The sequence below is a fragment of the Triticum aestivum genome, chromosome 7A (assembly GCF_018294505.1).
Source record: "Triticum aestivum cultivar Chinese Spring chromosome 7A, IWGSC CS RefSeq v2.1, whole genome shotgun sequence".
Taxonomy (NCBI): Eukaryota; Viridiplantae; Streptophyta; class Magnoliopsida; order Poales; family Poaceae; genus Triticum; species Triticum aestivum.
Window position 1 is genome coordinate 75,188,515 of NC_057812.1, and position 16,115 is coordinate 75,204,629.

The following is a 16,115-nucleotide window of genomic DNA, read 5'->3' on the forward strand; positions in this document are numbered from 1 at the left end:
TGTATTTTTAGATCCCTTTTGGCTCATGGTCACTAAGGGGCTTTTGTTATATTCTCTGAGTAGCTTCATGCCATGCCTTGATTTGCCATGATATGTTCCTGTAGCATGTAGTTTTCATGCTCTAAAGATTGCTTCCTGATGATAATTCCTACTTGCTGTTAATTTCACTAAGTCTGAAACCTGTTATCGTTTGCACTTTTTCCATGCTTGTTTGAACCTGTTAATGGATGAATTAGCCATAGCTCAGTGTTCATATTTTGTCAAGCATCATGAGCGGATCCCTTCCATGTATTTTATTCTCATGTTTGAGTGCAGTAGATTATTTATATTGATGCTTTTAGAAGGCTACTTGCTGTTAATCGCAGACCGGTGCCATATTTGTTTTGCTTGCCATTTCCAAACTGTGCATCCGATTCTGGTGATCTTTATATCGATTTCGACCGAAATCACCTCACCTTTATAGTGGCACTCTTGGTTTTCCAAGTTGAGGCCAGGTTCAATCATTCCTTTCCAAATCATGCATATGCATCACATACCGCATCCCCGCATATCATACCATGTTTGTGTGTTAGTTGTTTACTATGTTGTGTGCTTCTTTCTGGTGTTGCTTCTTCGGGTTGGTTCCGATTACGTCATGTTTGTGAGGACCCGTTCGGCTATGTCCATTTTTCTTCTTCATGGACTCGTTCTTCTTCCTTGCGGGATTTCAGGGAAGATGACCATACCCTCGAAATCACTTATATCTTTGCTTGCTTATTTGCTCGCTCTTTTGCTATGCCTATGCTGCGATACCTACCACTTGCTATATCATGCCTCTCATATTGTTAAGCCAAGCCTCTAACCACCTTGTCCTAGCAAATCGTTGTTTGGCTAAGTTACCGCTTTGCTCAGCCCCTCTTATGGCGTTGTTAGTTGCAGGTGAAGATTGGAGTTTGTTCCATGTTTGGAACATGGATATTTGTTGGTATATCACAATATCTCTTATTTAATTAATCTTCTATATACTTGGTAAAGGGTGGAAGGCTCGTCCTTATGCCTGGTGTTTTGTTCCACTCTTTCCGCCCTAGTTTCCGTCATATCGGTGTTATGTTCCCGGATTTTGCGTTCCTTACACGATTGGGTTATAATGGGAACCCCTTGACAGTTCGCCTTGAATAAAACTGCTCCAGCAAGGCCCAACATTGGTTTTACCATTCGCCACCTAGCCTCTTTTTCCCTTGGGTTAGGCCAGCCCAAGGGTCATCTTTATTTTAAGCCCCCCGGACCAGTGCTTCTCTAAGTGTTGGTCGAACTGAGCGATGTCCAGAGCTACCAGGGGCAACTCTGGGCTGGCCCACCCGGCGTCTTGATCATCCGGTGTGCCCTGAGAACGAGATATGTGCAGCTCCTATCGGGATTTGTCGGCACATCTGGGTGGCTTTGCTGGTCTTGTTTTACAATTGTCGAAATGTCTTGTAACCGGGATTCCGAGCCTGATCGGATTGTCTTGGGAGAAGGAATATCCTCCATTGACCGTGAGAGCTTGTGATGGGCTAAGTTGGGACACCCCTACAGGGATTTGAACTTTCGAAAGCCGTGCCCGTGCTTATGGGCAGATGGGAATTTGTTATTGTCCGGTTGTAGAAAACCTGAAGTTGATCTTAATTAAAATACATCAACCGTGTGTGTAGCCGTGATGGTCTCTTTCCGGCGGAGTCCGGGAAGTGAACACGGTGTTGGAGTAATGCTTGACGTAGGTTGTTCTAGGATCACTTCTTGATCATAGTTGTTTGACCGTGCTTTTGCCTTCTCTTCTCGCTCTCATTTGCGTATGTTAGCCACCATATATGCTAGTCGCTTGCTGCAGCTCCACATCATACCTTTACCCTTCCCATAAGCTTAAATAGTCTTGATCGCGAGGGTGTGAGATAGTTGAGTCTCCGTGACTCACAGATACTTCCAAAACCAGTTTGCAGGTGCCGATGTTATCGAGCAGGTGACGCAATCCGAGCTCAAGGAGGAGCTTGATGAAGATCTTGTCCTTTGTATTGTTCCGTTTCCAGTTGATCAGTAGTGGAGCCCAGTTGGGACGATCGGGGATCTGTGTAGCTTTTGGGGTAGTCTTCTTTGATTTTGGTTCCGTAGTCGGACCTTGAGTGTATTTGGATGATGTATTGATTTATTCATATAATTGTGTGAAGTGACGATTGTAAGCCAACTATGTATCTTTTTCCCTTTATGTATTACATGGGTTATGTGAAGATTACCTCACTTGCGATATTGCTTTCAATGCGGTTATGCTTCTAAGTCGTGCTTCGACACGTGGGAGATATAGCCGCATCGAGGGCGTTACATCTTCCCTAATGTGCCATGTCATCATGCTTGGCTATGCTTATATTGCCCCTTGATTGAAACCCTAATAAAATTTAAATTCAAATGCTAGTCAAAATTTTATTCCTTCAAACACAAAAACAAAAGTGTTCAGAATATTGCAAATATTCACTAGGTAATTGTCATGCATTAACCAACATTTTTTGAAATGTCAAAATGGCCTTAAAATGTTCAAAATAGGACCAACAACTTTTATTTGAACCTATTCCTTTTGAAACAAATAATTGCATGTTTCCAAACCACATGAGACTTTCTGTGCCAATTCAACTTGCAGCCTGGTATTGAATAACAAGTTTTAAGTCCAAAAAAATTGAATGGTATTAAATTAAAATGCAAAACTTTGAAGAAACTACAAAACAGTAAATAAGGTAAATAAAAAGAGAAAGGCCTACACTACTGTGCACTTGTAGCCCAAGTGCACAGCGCAGCCCAAGCTCATCACCGGCCTCTCCCCTACCTCTGTACTGTATAGAGGGGAGGCTGGGTGACTGTGGCGGCCATCCGTCGGCCGCGGCCATGGGCGTGGCAGCCATCCGCCCCCTGGTTGCCTACATGAACCACCCTACACCACCCCGAATAGGACTAGACGTACGAGCGAGCTTTTCGGCTCGGCCCGTTACAGCTCGGCTCGATAGGATTATCGAGCGGGCCGAGGTTTGAAAACAGGCCGGTTTCGCGACCGAGCCGAGCCGAGTTTCGGCCGGTCCAGCTCGGTGGCTCGCTTGCGGCCCAGCCCAATTCCACCATCGATCACAATAGCTAGCGCATTAGGGCAGAGCAACCATAGCCAGTCTCTCGTCTCTCCCTTTCTCTGCTCTGCGCCGCCTTGCCTCTCTCTCGCCACGCCACAAATCTGGATCGTCGGCGACGAGCGACGCCGCGCTTCCTCGCCAACCCGGCACCGACGGCGACGGGCGGCGCGACCGTTCCTCACCACACTGGACGTAGACGGACGCACCTCCCCTGGTTTCTTGCGGAACGTGACGAGCCGGAGCAGGTACTTCCTTCGTTCCCAAATCCCAGTCCCTACCAGCAGCTCTCTGAACTTAGTACGCATGTGATGGATCAATGGATGGATGGATCGATGGATGTAGTCATGTAGTTCGAACTTCCCAAACCCTAGCCGTAGGTGTCTGCACTAGTACACATCTGGTGGATGGATGAACGGATGGATCGATGGACGTAGTCAGGTAGATGTAGGGCTAGATGGGTGGATCATGGATGGATGTATTGTAGTCTGTACGGCTAGATGTAGCAGTAACAGATGGATGGATCATGGATGGATGGAGTTGTAGGGCAGAATGGATGGATAGATCAAAATTTTCATTGATTCCATGTGTAATTAGTTTTCTGTTGTTGATGAACTAGTTGATGATCTACTTGCTGTAGCATAGCAGCTTGAAAAAAATCTACTTGCTGGAAAATTACATAGACTCCATGTCTAATTAGTTTACTGTTGTTGATGATTGATTGTTTGTTGTTTGCTGATGTGTGCAGACGCCTATCGTCGCAACAATGGACAAGCAAAAGGGGAAGGTGAGTGGGAAGGAGAAGGAGAAAGAGAGGACGTTGGACTCCATTATGAAGAGAAAGTTGTCGGTATCGGGGATGCAGAAGGGGAATGGGAAGGGCAATGGACAAGCAAAAGGGGAAGTTCTTTGAAACCAGAAATGGTGGAAGCCTTGGTGTGCGGTGCTAGTTATATCAAAGGTTCTCACAAGGACTTCAATGTGGTGGTATGATTCCTATCGTTTTCTTCTATGATTTCTGTCTATTTCTTGTATGTGGCTAACTTACAAATAATTAGGAGAGGGATGAAGATGAGGAGGACGATGTTGAGAATATCAAGTTGCCCAAGATTGTTGATGTGGGGGGTGACAACAATTGGTAACTAATGTTTTTACATGTCTCAGTTTCCCTATCTTGACATAGTGAGAATATCAAGTTTACAAATCTGTGTTACATGTAGATATTCGCCATGTGGGTGTTGCTCTTGCTATTTTGAAGATGGATGTCTACATGATCTTCTCATGTGGATTGTTGAGGTCAACGTGATCATCTCGTGCCATTTCTTTTGTTGTGATGAACTTTGAATTATATGTGCTGTTGTGATGAACTATGGACCTTGAATGATGTTGTGATGAACCATGCACTTTCAACAATGTTGTTGTGAACTTGTGATGAACTATGAACTTTGTATTACGTGGTTTTCGCTAGTCATTGTTCGGCTGTCAACATTTTCTTAGTTTTATGTCAAAGTGAAGTGTTATGCTATGCAAAATTTCCTTGTTTGGCTGTCAATATTTGATGTTTTCCTGGGTAAAGATCAATTGAAGTGATGTCCAAAATTCAATAGAAATGGTGCCCAATTCTTTCTCTCATATGTGTTCCATTGTTACAATTTTTGTAGAAGAATTCATATGAGAACATTATTTTTCATTACTATGACCATATTTTAAAACAATAGACTGCTAGATTGTTCATTTTTAGTAGTATAAACTGTTTGTTTTCCAAAATATAGGTTTAATTGCTCAAGTATATGCACTATATACAGAGGTCTGTACTATTAAATGGTTCTGAGAGAAACTGGCTTACGAGCCGGCTCGGTCTGAGCCGAGCCATAGCCAAAGCGAGCCGAGCCGGTTGAAGTAGGCTCGTTGGCTGAGTGAGCCGAGCCGAGCCGCTCCAGAGCGAGCCAAAGCCAGGCTCGGATCAAGCTCGGCTCGGCTCGTGTCCAGCCCTAACCCCGAACCCTAGTGCCCACTTTCCTCCCCCTCGCCGCACCGCTTTCTTCTTCCTCGTGCATAGCCGAGCGCTGCATCGCTACACCACCGCCCTCAACGCTCTATGAAGCCACCTCGCGCCGCAATGATGCGTCCAGGAGGATCCCCAACGTCGACCACGTCGACTACGCCGGTTGATTTGGATCGCGGAGCCGCCAAGACGTCGGCCGCGACCTTCTTACCCGACAACGACCACCGCTTACTGGCGTCGATCCGCACTGCTCTGGCTATCCCCGACCTCCCCGAGCACGCCTCCAAGTCTCTGTGAGCCTCCGCTTCTTTTCCCCCTTTCCCCCCGTTGGATTCGTCCCCTTAGCGTGTCCGCTCATAACCGTAGCCACTGTCCGCCATGGCTGCGAGCTAGACCTGGCCGAGCTCGTCTAGGACCTGTCCGCCTCGCCCGTGGGCTCCATTGGACGAGGTCTTACCTACGCATTCCCCCGCAATCCCGTATGTGCTCACGAGCATCCTCCCGTGCCTCCCCATATGCGTGTTGTGCGCCGGTCATCCTCCGGCGTGCTGCCGTGCGTAGCCGCTCCCTGTGTGCCTCATGGTCCGGCCGCGTCTAGCGCGCGCCACGGCGCGTCGTCCCGTCTTGCTCGCCGCTGCCTGCCGCAGCTCCTGCCGGCTGTCCTCGCCCCGCCCGCTGCGCCACTGCGCCACTGTGTCGCCCGCGTGCTTTGCTGCTCCTGCTCCGCTGCTGCTCTAGACTGCTGCTGCTTTGCTTGCTATTGCCGCTAACTGCTATTGCCTTGCTTGCTGCTGCTTGCTCTACCTGAAGCCGCTATTGCTTTGCTTTGCCTGATGCGGCGTTGCTACTACAGACTCTGTCCAAGAGGCCGGCCCTATTAGTGTTTAATTGGATTAGGTTAGGGGCTAATCTAATTAGCTAGTCTAACTAGTCGTCAACCCGTGCATTCGCACGGGCCGGTTATCTAATATTTAATTTCAAATCTATATTATGAAGAATATGGTTTCTTTTATGAATAACTACAGTTGAGATGTTTGTGAAGCATATACATTTATAGACATTGGTATTTACAAAAGAAATGTATATGCTACAACCATTATCTATTAAGTTGCTCAAAATTCATTGTATGAAGATGCAATTATGCGTGAAGGATTTCCCTAATAATATGTTTGTTGGTCTCATTCGGGAAGGATGTGGAGCCATCGAATGCATTACTTACTTTATTACGCATAGGTGTGACATTTTATGCAGGTAACTATTTAGAATATGTTTAAACCACACAAAATTTGGTTAGTGGATCAATTTGATTGCCATTTCCCTAAATATTTTTCATGTATGCTAGTATATCTTCAATGATATATGATCATGCAATTTAAAACTCAAACTGGCATATTGTAGTAAATGCATGGCCCATATAAAATGCGCAGGTAAACTTCTCTAACTTTGAATATTAATATATAGCAAAGTTTTCGACATGGTCGAGTGATAATGCACGGTAACCGAGAATTTTTACGAATTTTTTTTTCATAATCACATAACTTTAGAATTTTTTGAACATCTTATATGCTTGATATCAAATATAAATGGATAATACTGTTAATTGTGCCTATTTATGTTGAAAACGTCGTTAAATATTTTTCATCATGTAATAACTAATTTGATCGAAGTTTTTCTAAGAATAGAGTTCATAATTTTATATATGCTTATATTCCCTTGAAAAAACATATAATATACGCAGCTGTTTAAACAATAGTTAGTTCTAGAAATCCATATTGACTAATGTCTTAGAAATTTGATTGTTAAATAGTATAAAAAAGAGTATAAGATATAGTCCTTGATAAAATGGTCAATTAAAAAAGAATACCTTATGAAAACTTGATAAAAACATACCAGCATGATCAAACATCCAACAACAGTATTATCCTTTGGCTACCTAAGAAAAATATGACAAATTAGAAGGCATATAAGAGCTTAACACGATTCATGTGATGTGAGATAAAAAAAGGATTGAGGGAATCAAGCGCTGGTTACGGAATTAGGTGTGGCCTATTTCCATCAAAACAAAACTAAGTTCCCCATGCCCGAATTCAAAAACTGATTGTAGTACTGACAAATACATATTAAGTACGTAGATGAGTTTAGAACCATCTTCTAATGATGTGATAATTAATCAATGCACATCCCTGAAACAGTCCGAGTGAGCCATGTTGTGTTCTACGTACATAGAGTCCAGAAAAAATAATTTAATTATTTACACATGAAATATATGCATGCACTTTAGTCTAGAAGCAAACACAAATCAAAAGAAACATAATGTGTTTTACTTCAAATATGAAAGACTGGTACAATAGAACAAACCTCCTGTTGGCCAAGCACTCACATGATTGAAGGTATCTATTACTCTGATCTCAATAAACTCCCAAATTTGAATCTAGCCACTACCATGCAGATTGCATGCGTTAAACTGAAGCATGTATAAATCTTCAGGAATAAAACGATCATCACTTGTAGTCTTGTAGACGATAACAATCCACCGAGAACACGCTCGCACTCATTGAATTGACCATGTTCTTCCAAAAACTGATTGTGATAGTCACAAAAAAGATATCTAGCTAGTACGTAGATGAGGTTAGAGCCATCTCCTAATGATGTGATAATTAATCAACGCACATCCCCGAAACAGTCCCAGTGAGCCATCTGTTGTGCTTTACGTACATAGAAGTCAGAAGAAAACAATGAAGTTATTTACACATGATATATATATGCATGCACTCTAGTCTAGAAGCAAGAACAAATCAAAAGAAACATAGTGTGTTGTACTTCAAGTATGAAAGACTGGTGCAATAGAACAAACCTCCTGTTGGCCAAGCACTCACATGATTGAGGGTATCTATTACCCAGATCTCAATAAACTTCCAAATTTCAAAATGTAGCCACTGCCATGCAGATTGCATTTGCATGCATATAACTGAAGCATCTATAAATCTTCAGGAATAAGAAAACCGCCGCTCATAGTCTCGTAGCTAGATTATCAGAATCCACCGAGAACACGGTCGCAGTCGTTGAATCGGCCAAGTTCTTCCCTGCCGTACTAAGAAATATGTGCATGTACAGGCTAGCTAGATTCAACCAAGCATGTAACGTCAGAAGTCTCTATAGCAAAGTACTGTGTCCTTCGTGTGCGTCTGTTTTGCGAAACTGATCTAAGGGATTTGCATTGTATACCTAAGTCTTCCAGCGGAATAGACCGAGTAGCTTTCTAGCTTCTGTACATGCATGTATTTTAGATATAGTTTCATCTGACTGGCAACACCAATCCGCTGGGCCTCTATGCCTCATGCATGCGTATCTTGGTGAAGCACTCGGCTGCGTTGTCGAGTCTCGGCTGCGCCAATATAGGGCGACTGCTTTGGACTGCGCACAAATAGATCGAGCAGCTTGCTACCTCTTTTGTACATACGTGTATTTTGCATATAGCTTCATCTAGCTCGCAACACCAATTAGTTGGGCCTCAATGCCTCATACGTGCGTATCTTGGTGAAGCACTCGGCTGTGTCGTCGAGGCTGGGATGGCGCCAATATTGGGCGACTGCTTTGGACATACCTGCGTATCTCGGTGAAGCACTGGGCTGCGTCGTCGAGTCTGGGACTGCGCCAATATTGGGCGACTACTTTGGACTGCGCACAAATAATTGAGCAGCTTGCTAGCTTCTGTACATATGTGTATCTTGCATATAGTTTCATCTAACTCGCAACACCAATCGGTTGGGCCTCAATGCCTCATACGTGCCTATCTCGGTGAAGCACTCGGATGAGTCGTCGAGGCTGGGATTGCGCCAATATTGGGCGACTGCTTTGGACTGTGCACGACAACATTGGTAATCAAATATCAAAGTGGCGGACCTTATCAATCATGCGGAGGCGGGCATTGAGGGCAGGCATGAATGAGCTAGGGTTCGGTTGCATGTCTACATGGGTACTCCGAGAGGAAAATCCTTTGGCAACGGCAGCCCTAGCCTCGGTTTTCTTTAATTTATTGATTATTGATGGACGACCTGAACATGATGCATAGGAATAAGCTTTTTGAGCATACCTGATCCACGACCCAATCTTCTTGCATTAAACAATGGACCTTTTTGTATGGGAGAACAGAGAGACGATGGTAATGGAATTATTTTCAATGATAGAAGGGAGCGACAGTTTCCTACCACAGTCCACAAGATCTGCTTTGGAAGCAGAAGAGGCAGAGATTCGCCGCCTGTCGTGTTGTACATGTATTTTGATTGGCTGATTGAGTTAGAAGGCTTGGGGCAGCCATGGCGGTGACGTACATGGGCGTGAGAAGCAAAGCCTGACTTGATCGATCGAAGGCTTGGGCGGCCATGGCGTGGCCGCATACATGGGACGTGAGGAAAGATATTGGGACGTGAGGGGAGATATTGGAAGTGTTTTCTTTATTTTGCTAACCTAGAGGAGATATTTGGAGAGGGGAGTCGTGAGAGATTGTGAGATATTTGGAGATGGGAGTCGTGAGAGATTGGGAGAGAGGAGCAGAACGCATGTTTATTTTTTTATTAAGGTGGAAACTGGTAGGATTGATCTACGCTGTAATAATTTGGCCCCACCAGATCAACGACCTCTAATTACTAATTAACGTGAGAATTTCTAGGGAGTCAGCAATTAGTATAGGTATATAAGGGAGTCAGCAATTAGTATAGGTATATATAGGTATAGATTAGACACGGACTGCTGGGCCAATTCTAATTAGTTCATCCAAATGACCTTTAGTTACAATGAATGACATGCGGGTCCCTTGTCTAGTTTGACTAGTCAAACTGTTGACTGGGTTGACCCAGCCTATGACATGTGGGTCCTGTTTGACCATGTTGACCAGTCAACAGTTGACTGGTCAACTGCTGACTGGACTAGTTGACCGGGTCAACCCAGCCTTTTGGTCCCATCTATGGCCCTGTTTGGTTCGGCTGTGGATTTTTAAAAGCACCTGTGAAAAATCTGCTGTAGAAAAATAGCTGTGTAAAATCTCATTTGAAAAAGATGTAGGTCATTTGGCAAACCAGCTGATATAGCTTTTTCAGATTTTGGCCCGCTGCGAAATCAGATTTTGGAAAGCACGTCCTGGGCTGCTTCCGCTTTTGGTTCAGATTTTGGTAGCGGATTTCTGAAATTGGATTCTGCTCGGTTCTCCCTTTGGTTCAGATTCTGCTGCGCGGTAGCGGAATCTGTCCATAAAATCTGAACCAAACAGGGCATATAAGCCACTCTGGCTAGCTGCAGCTATGTGTAAAAAGTATTTTACTAGTTAAATTCGTAATATAAATAAATTCTAGAAAATGCTTTAATCTTTGAAAATTCATAAAAAATAAACCGTAGCTCGGATGAAAATAATTTTTATATGAAAGTTGCTCAGAAAAATCCAATGAATCCAAATACGCGGTCCATTCATATGTCACATGCCCCTAGCATGCTGAACATGCAACCGTCCCCACTCGTTCGTCTGTTTGAAAAAAAGCCAGACGCCGGGAAAACCCCTTCGGACATTTTCCCTCTCCGTTTGCAATGTGTAGTACCATGTTAGAGCACCCCTAGCGTAGTTTACTGCCATCTCGTGCTTTCTGTTGCATTGGTATGCTTGCTATTTATTGTTTCTTCCCCCTATTCTCTCCGGTAAACCCCGAGACACATGCTGATGCCCTTGTGATCCACTACGTCGACGACAACACTTCTTTCTTTTCAGCAGAGCTGCCAGGCAAGCAAACCCTCCTTGAGCATTCCGATATCGCCCATTTCTTTCCCTCTCATGCTTGCATTAGAACTGCTACTGCTTTCTGTATGATCCTACTCTGATGCATAGCATGTTTTTGTTACCTGCTTATTGTTACCTTACCTGCTTATCCTAAACTGCTTAGTATAGGTTGGTTAGTGATCCATCAGTGACCCCCACCTTATCCCAGTTGTCCCGCTTTATGTTGATGACTCGATCAACGTGATCGACGTCCAGGCCCCGACACTGCACATCACCCCCCTAGTTGTACGACTCTGTAGAGTTACCATTGAGTGCCGAGGGTGGAACCTCTTACATCACTCCTGATGAGACCTCTGTAGTGTAGCTATTCGGTCATGGTCATCGAGGGTGATTTCCTCCTTAACCACTTTCGATACGGCTCTGTCGTGAAACCCCTCAAGTGTGAACCTCGAGGTTGGATCCTCTTACGCTCACCTTGATGATTACATCGAGTGGAATTCACCGGGGGTGATTCCTCGGGTTTTCCCCTTGATGTTTGGACACACAGATACTTGGACTTTACAACTATTACTTGGAAAGGCGGGTCAACCCTGAGGGGTACCCGCGTGCAATGTGGAGACGGGTTGACCTGGAGGGTACCCGAGAGTTGAACACGAGGCATGGCCGGGCATTCTTAGCCCTTGCCACAAGTACTCGAGACAGGGCGACGGGGTCACATCTTTCGTGAGTCTCTGCTCGTGACCGCACTACCAACACACTAACGGTTTGGATATTTGATCCGAGGGGCCTCTGGCCTGATAGCACTAACCATCACGTGGGCATTGTATGGGCGTTCTACGTTGTATGCATTAGTCGAAGCTTAATAGACGTCATGCGATTGAGCGGCGCGCGCCGGGTTGGACTGGTAAGCACCTGCCTTTTTAAGGACGTAGCTAGGTCTGCTCACCGGCCGCCCACGCAACGTGCAGGAGCTCCCAGGGCGATGGCCCAAGACCCCTGGGGCATAGGCTTAGTCCGGCGTGCTGACCTCTCTATTAAGCCTAGGTCGGGTTGCGGCGTATTGTTTGGCCGAGGACGAGCATGACCCAGGAAAGTGTGTCCAGCCGGAGTTAATCGAGCGTGGTGGGTAAGTTGGTGTACCCTTGCAGGGAAGAAAACATCTATCGATAGCCTGTCCTATGGTAACGGACACTTGGAGTTGTATCCCGATCGATACAACTAGAACTGGATACTTGAGGTGATAACTAGATAGTATGGCTCTGGGATTGCTTTCTCGCATGGAGTCGAGAAAGGATCTCTATCCGATGTTGAGAACACTACTACTACTACTTTACATTATGTTGATCTGCACTCTTCTATATGCTGCAAGATGCTTGAAGGTGCTTGAAAATGCTAGTCTTTGATAGGCTAGGCTTTCCCCTTCTCTTCTAGCATTCTGCAGTTTAGTCCACAGATACAACCCATTTCCTTGGATATAGATGCATACTTAGTTTAGATCTGATGTAAGTCTTGCGAGTACTTTGTGTCAGATTTCGGGTTCCGGCGGACCCTTGAGGTTCGAACACTTGGGTGCGCGCGGAGATCTCTCCCCTATCGATCTACGTCCAATCTCCTCACGTGATCTAAACTGGAAATAACGAACAACACAAGGGACACAAGGTTTATACTGGTTTGGGCCACCGTTGTGGTGTAATACCCTACTCTAGTGTGTGGTGTGGTGGATTGCCTCAGGGGCTGATGATGAATAGTACAAGGGAAGAACAGCCTCGCGAGAGGTGTTCTTGAGCTGGTGCGATGAACTGCTTGGGTGAGTTCAGTCACCTCTCTCTCTCTTTGCTAGGGTTCTATCAGATCTCTAGCCCTCTGGGTGTGTTGATCTCTCCGGGGTCTCTCTACTTTGTGGTGGCTAGCTCTATTTATAGAGGCCCTGGGCCTCTCCCCAAATAATGAGCAGGAAGGGCGCCAACAATTGGCCATTTTGAAGGGTAACATATAGTACAAGTTATCCTGACCAAAGGTGGTCTTCGGCTGCCAAAAGTACTAGTGATGATGTCGTCTTGGGCTCCACGGTGACCTCCGTCCTGCCGCTCTGCTGGTCTTGGTCTCGTTGCACCAGAATGGCAACCTTTGCCCGGTGCCTTGGCCTATGTTTGCCCCCTTTGCACCAAAGGGGAAACAAGGAAACTGCGCAGGCCGGCGCCCACCTGGTCTCAATCATCATGGCTTGCGTCACGGGCTCCTTTGTGAGGTACCCCTACCTTGATCTCTCCGCCTCCTCGCGAGCCTGCCCGACAAGGCTGCCTCTGAGGAAGCTTCCTGTCGTCCGCCCCGTGAGGCTTGGCCCCTCGCGAGGGTCTTGAGCTTAAGCTGATGAAGATGGGTCCTGCTGGGCCCCCAGTTGAGCCACGCCGCATGCCGCGGGCAGGCAATTCTAGGGACCCCCGTTCCCAGAACGTCGATAGTAGCCCCCGGGCCCAAGGCGCGCCCGGGCTTGGCCTAGCAGGGAAGCGACGGGGCAAGGACGAAGCGCCGCGGGCCCTAACAGCCTACGGCCTTGGGCGCCGCGTGGCGATTGATTGGACGTGGGCGTCTGCGCTTCCCACGACGCTTCAGCAACTGTCCATCTGACAAAAGAGGTGCCCAGGCCAGGCTTACTTGCTTTGTTCTTGTTCGCCTCGCCCTAGATCCCCTTTCTCGCTTTCCTCCTTCTTGCTTCCAAAATACTCCAGATCTGTCTCAATCCTTCTCGCCCGGCACGCCATGGCGCCTCACAAGTCCCCGACCGAGGCCTGGTACTCACTAGCCCTGGATTCCCCAAACATGCCGGAGAAGAACCTCGCCCTCACGCACCTGATGACGGTGGCGCAGGGCAGCAAGGGGGCGACTGTGCTCAAGGCCGGCTCCGACCAACCTGAAAGCAGGGGAAGCACCTTCTATCCGCTTTTTGCGAGTGCCATCGTCTCCGGTCTGGTGCCTCCTTTCTCCGAGTTCTTCTTTGTTGTTCTCCGCCAGTACAACTTGCAGGCTCTGCATCTCCACCCCAACTCTGTTCTCCTCCTGGCGATTTTTGCTTACTACTGTCAGGCTTATGTTGGGGTAAAGCCCTCGGTGGCTTTGTTGCGCCACTATTTTTCCCTCCGGGTTTCTGGTGGCCATGTCTCCGCATGTGCGAGCTTCATCGCGTACTCCAATTCCAATGCTATCTCGAAGCCTGGGAAGAGAATCGAAGGCTTCCGGAGCAAGTGGGTCATGGTGGACGTCGGGCGCCTCCACCCCCGTCTGGTGTTGCCTACAGGGCAACCCAAGGCTGTCGACGTGTGGTCCCACATGGAGCTCGCCGACCCCCGTGCGAGGGCGGTTGCTGAAGAGGATGAACGTGGACCTGAGGCCGAGCAACTTGGGGACGGCGAAGCTGACTGGAGCCACGCTCCTGAGGGAGTTCTTGGAGCACCGGGTGGCTCCACTCCAGGAGCACTCGCTCCCATTGTGGAGGCTTGGGGAAGTGGACGCCGCCTTGCGCCTAAGCTCTGAGGCCCTGACTAATGAGAATCTAGTTGCAGCCCTCCATTCCTTGGTTGGGGGAGACGTGGCGAAGCCGGTGGGCGCCCCCGTCCCCCTGTTCCTTCATGACAACTGGGAGCAGGTGGTGAACGCCATGCCCACCTTTAATGGCGATGGGCTGGTGCCCGCGGAAGCTCCCGAGGGTCTTGCGGCGCTGGCGATGGTGAACGTGTCCTCCGGCAGCTCCAGCGGGAGTTTGGAGGAAGAAGAGGCGGAGGAAGAAGAGTCTGACTTTGAGGCGACTGGCGAGGAGTCGGGGGAGTCCTTCCCTCGGCTCAGGTCTCGGGCCCTCCGCTCCATGCCGGATGACAACGATGCCGGTGCCAAGCGAGGAGGGGAGGACTCTCCCTTGGTCACAAGGAAGGGCAGGTCGGGGATGGTTCCCCCAAGGTCCGCTCTAATCCCTAGGCGGTCTGAGGCCAGCCCCAGCCTTCCCGACGTGGCTTCTGCTTTCGGGCCTCCCGAGGCTGATCCCAGCTGCAGGCTCTCGGGCTTCAAGTTCGGCCGGAGGTTGCTTAGGTCCGCGAGCGACAACCAGTAAGTGCTTGATTACTTCTTTGCTTGGTTTCTGCCGCCGAGGCTTGACGTCCATATTCTTTTGTTAGACCAGCGCCTGCGGTGAAGAGGTTGAAAGGGGCTTCTGCGGCCCCGCTTGGGGCGAGTCCACCTGCCGAGATGGCGCCTTCGCCCACTGAGGGGAAAGACAGCGCGGCTCGCGCTTCCCCTGCCCGATCGTCCTCGCGAGGCCGACTGGGATGCTTCGGCGAGGAGTCAGCCCCCATGGCCCCGCTGACCCTGGAGTCGACTGTGCTCGATGCTGCAGCCGGGGCAGCCAAGGCCCAGGGGGTTCCTTCCTGCCAAATCGTGATCACGCTGCCATCCTCTTCGCCCTCTTTGCTAGTTCCCGCTCCTTCTGTCCCCTCTGCCGTCATCTTCGACCAGGTCGCCAGCGAGCTGAGCCAGCTGCGGGAGGATCTTCTGAGCGCGGACCCTAGCCTAGTGGCCGGGCGCCTGGAGCTAGCTTCTGGCTGGGCCTGTTCCGCTGCCTCCTTGCGAGCAGCGCTGAGCCAGGCCGTGGCGGCCTCCGATTGGGAGAAGCAGGCCGCCAACCAAGCCAAGGCCGCTCGTGACGCTGCCCTGAGCGACGCTGAGGCTGCCAAGGCTCGCTGCAAGGAGCTGGAGATCGAGCAGCAAGGCCTGCGCGACGAGCTCGCCAAGGAGGTCCACGGCCGCCAGGAGAAAGAGAAGGAGATGAAGGCTCGGGAGGCTGCCGTCAAGGACCGGGAAGTCGAGCTTGATGACCGCCATGGCCGATTGGAGACGCTGGAGCGGTCGCTGCAGGCGGAGAGGACCGAGCTTGACACTAAGGCTAAGGTCCTGGCAGAGGATCGGGTGGCCTTTGCGAAGATGGAGAAGAGGGCTCGTGCCGCGCTGAAGATGCTTTACGAGAGCGGCTTGGAGGAGACGTTGGCCGGCATGGAGGACGGCCCCGCCAAGCTGCTTCCCTTCTTGATCCGTGCACTTGAAGATGTCGTAGATGGCCTTGGCCCCACGGCCGAGGCCGAGGCGCGCGCCTTGTCTTCGGCGGCGCTGACGCATGTCCTCAGCCACGTCTACCTGCGCGACCCCAACGTCGACCTCGACAGCCTGCTGGAGCCCATGAGCC

At 48.5% G+C, this 16,115-nt stretch overlaps 1 long non-coding RNA gene across 1 annotated transcript; it reads left to right on the forward strand.

The window, feature by feature from the left end:
- Positions 1-3,982: 3,982 nt before the first annotated feature.
- On the forward strand, positions 3,983-4,540 carry LOC123147833 (uncharacterized). The gene is made up of 3 exons (XR_006473469.1): positions 3,983-4,106; positions 4,178-4,257; positions 4,340-4,540. It is a non-coding gene; the product is annotated as an uncharacterized lncRNA (long non-coding RNA).
- Positions 4,541-16,115: the final 11,575 nt, after the last annotated feature.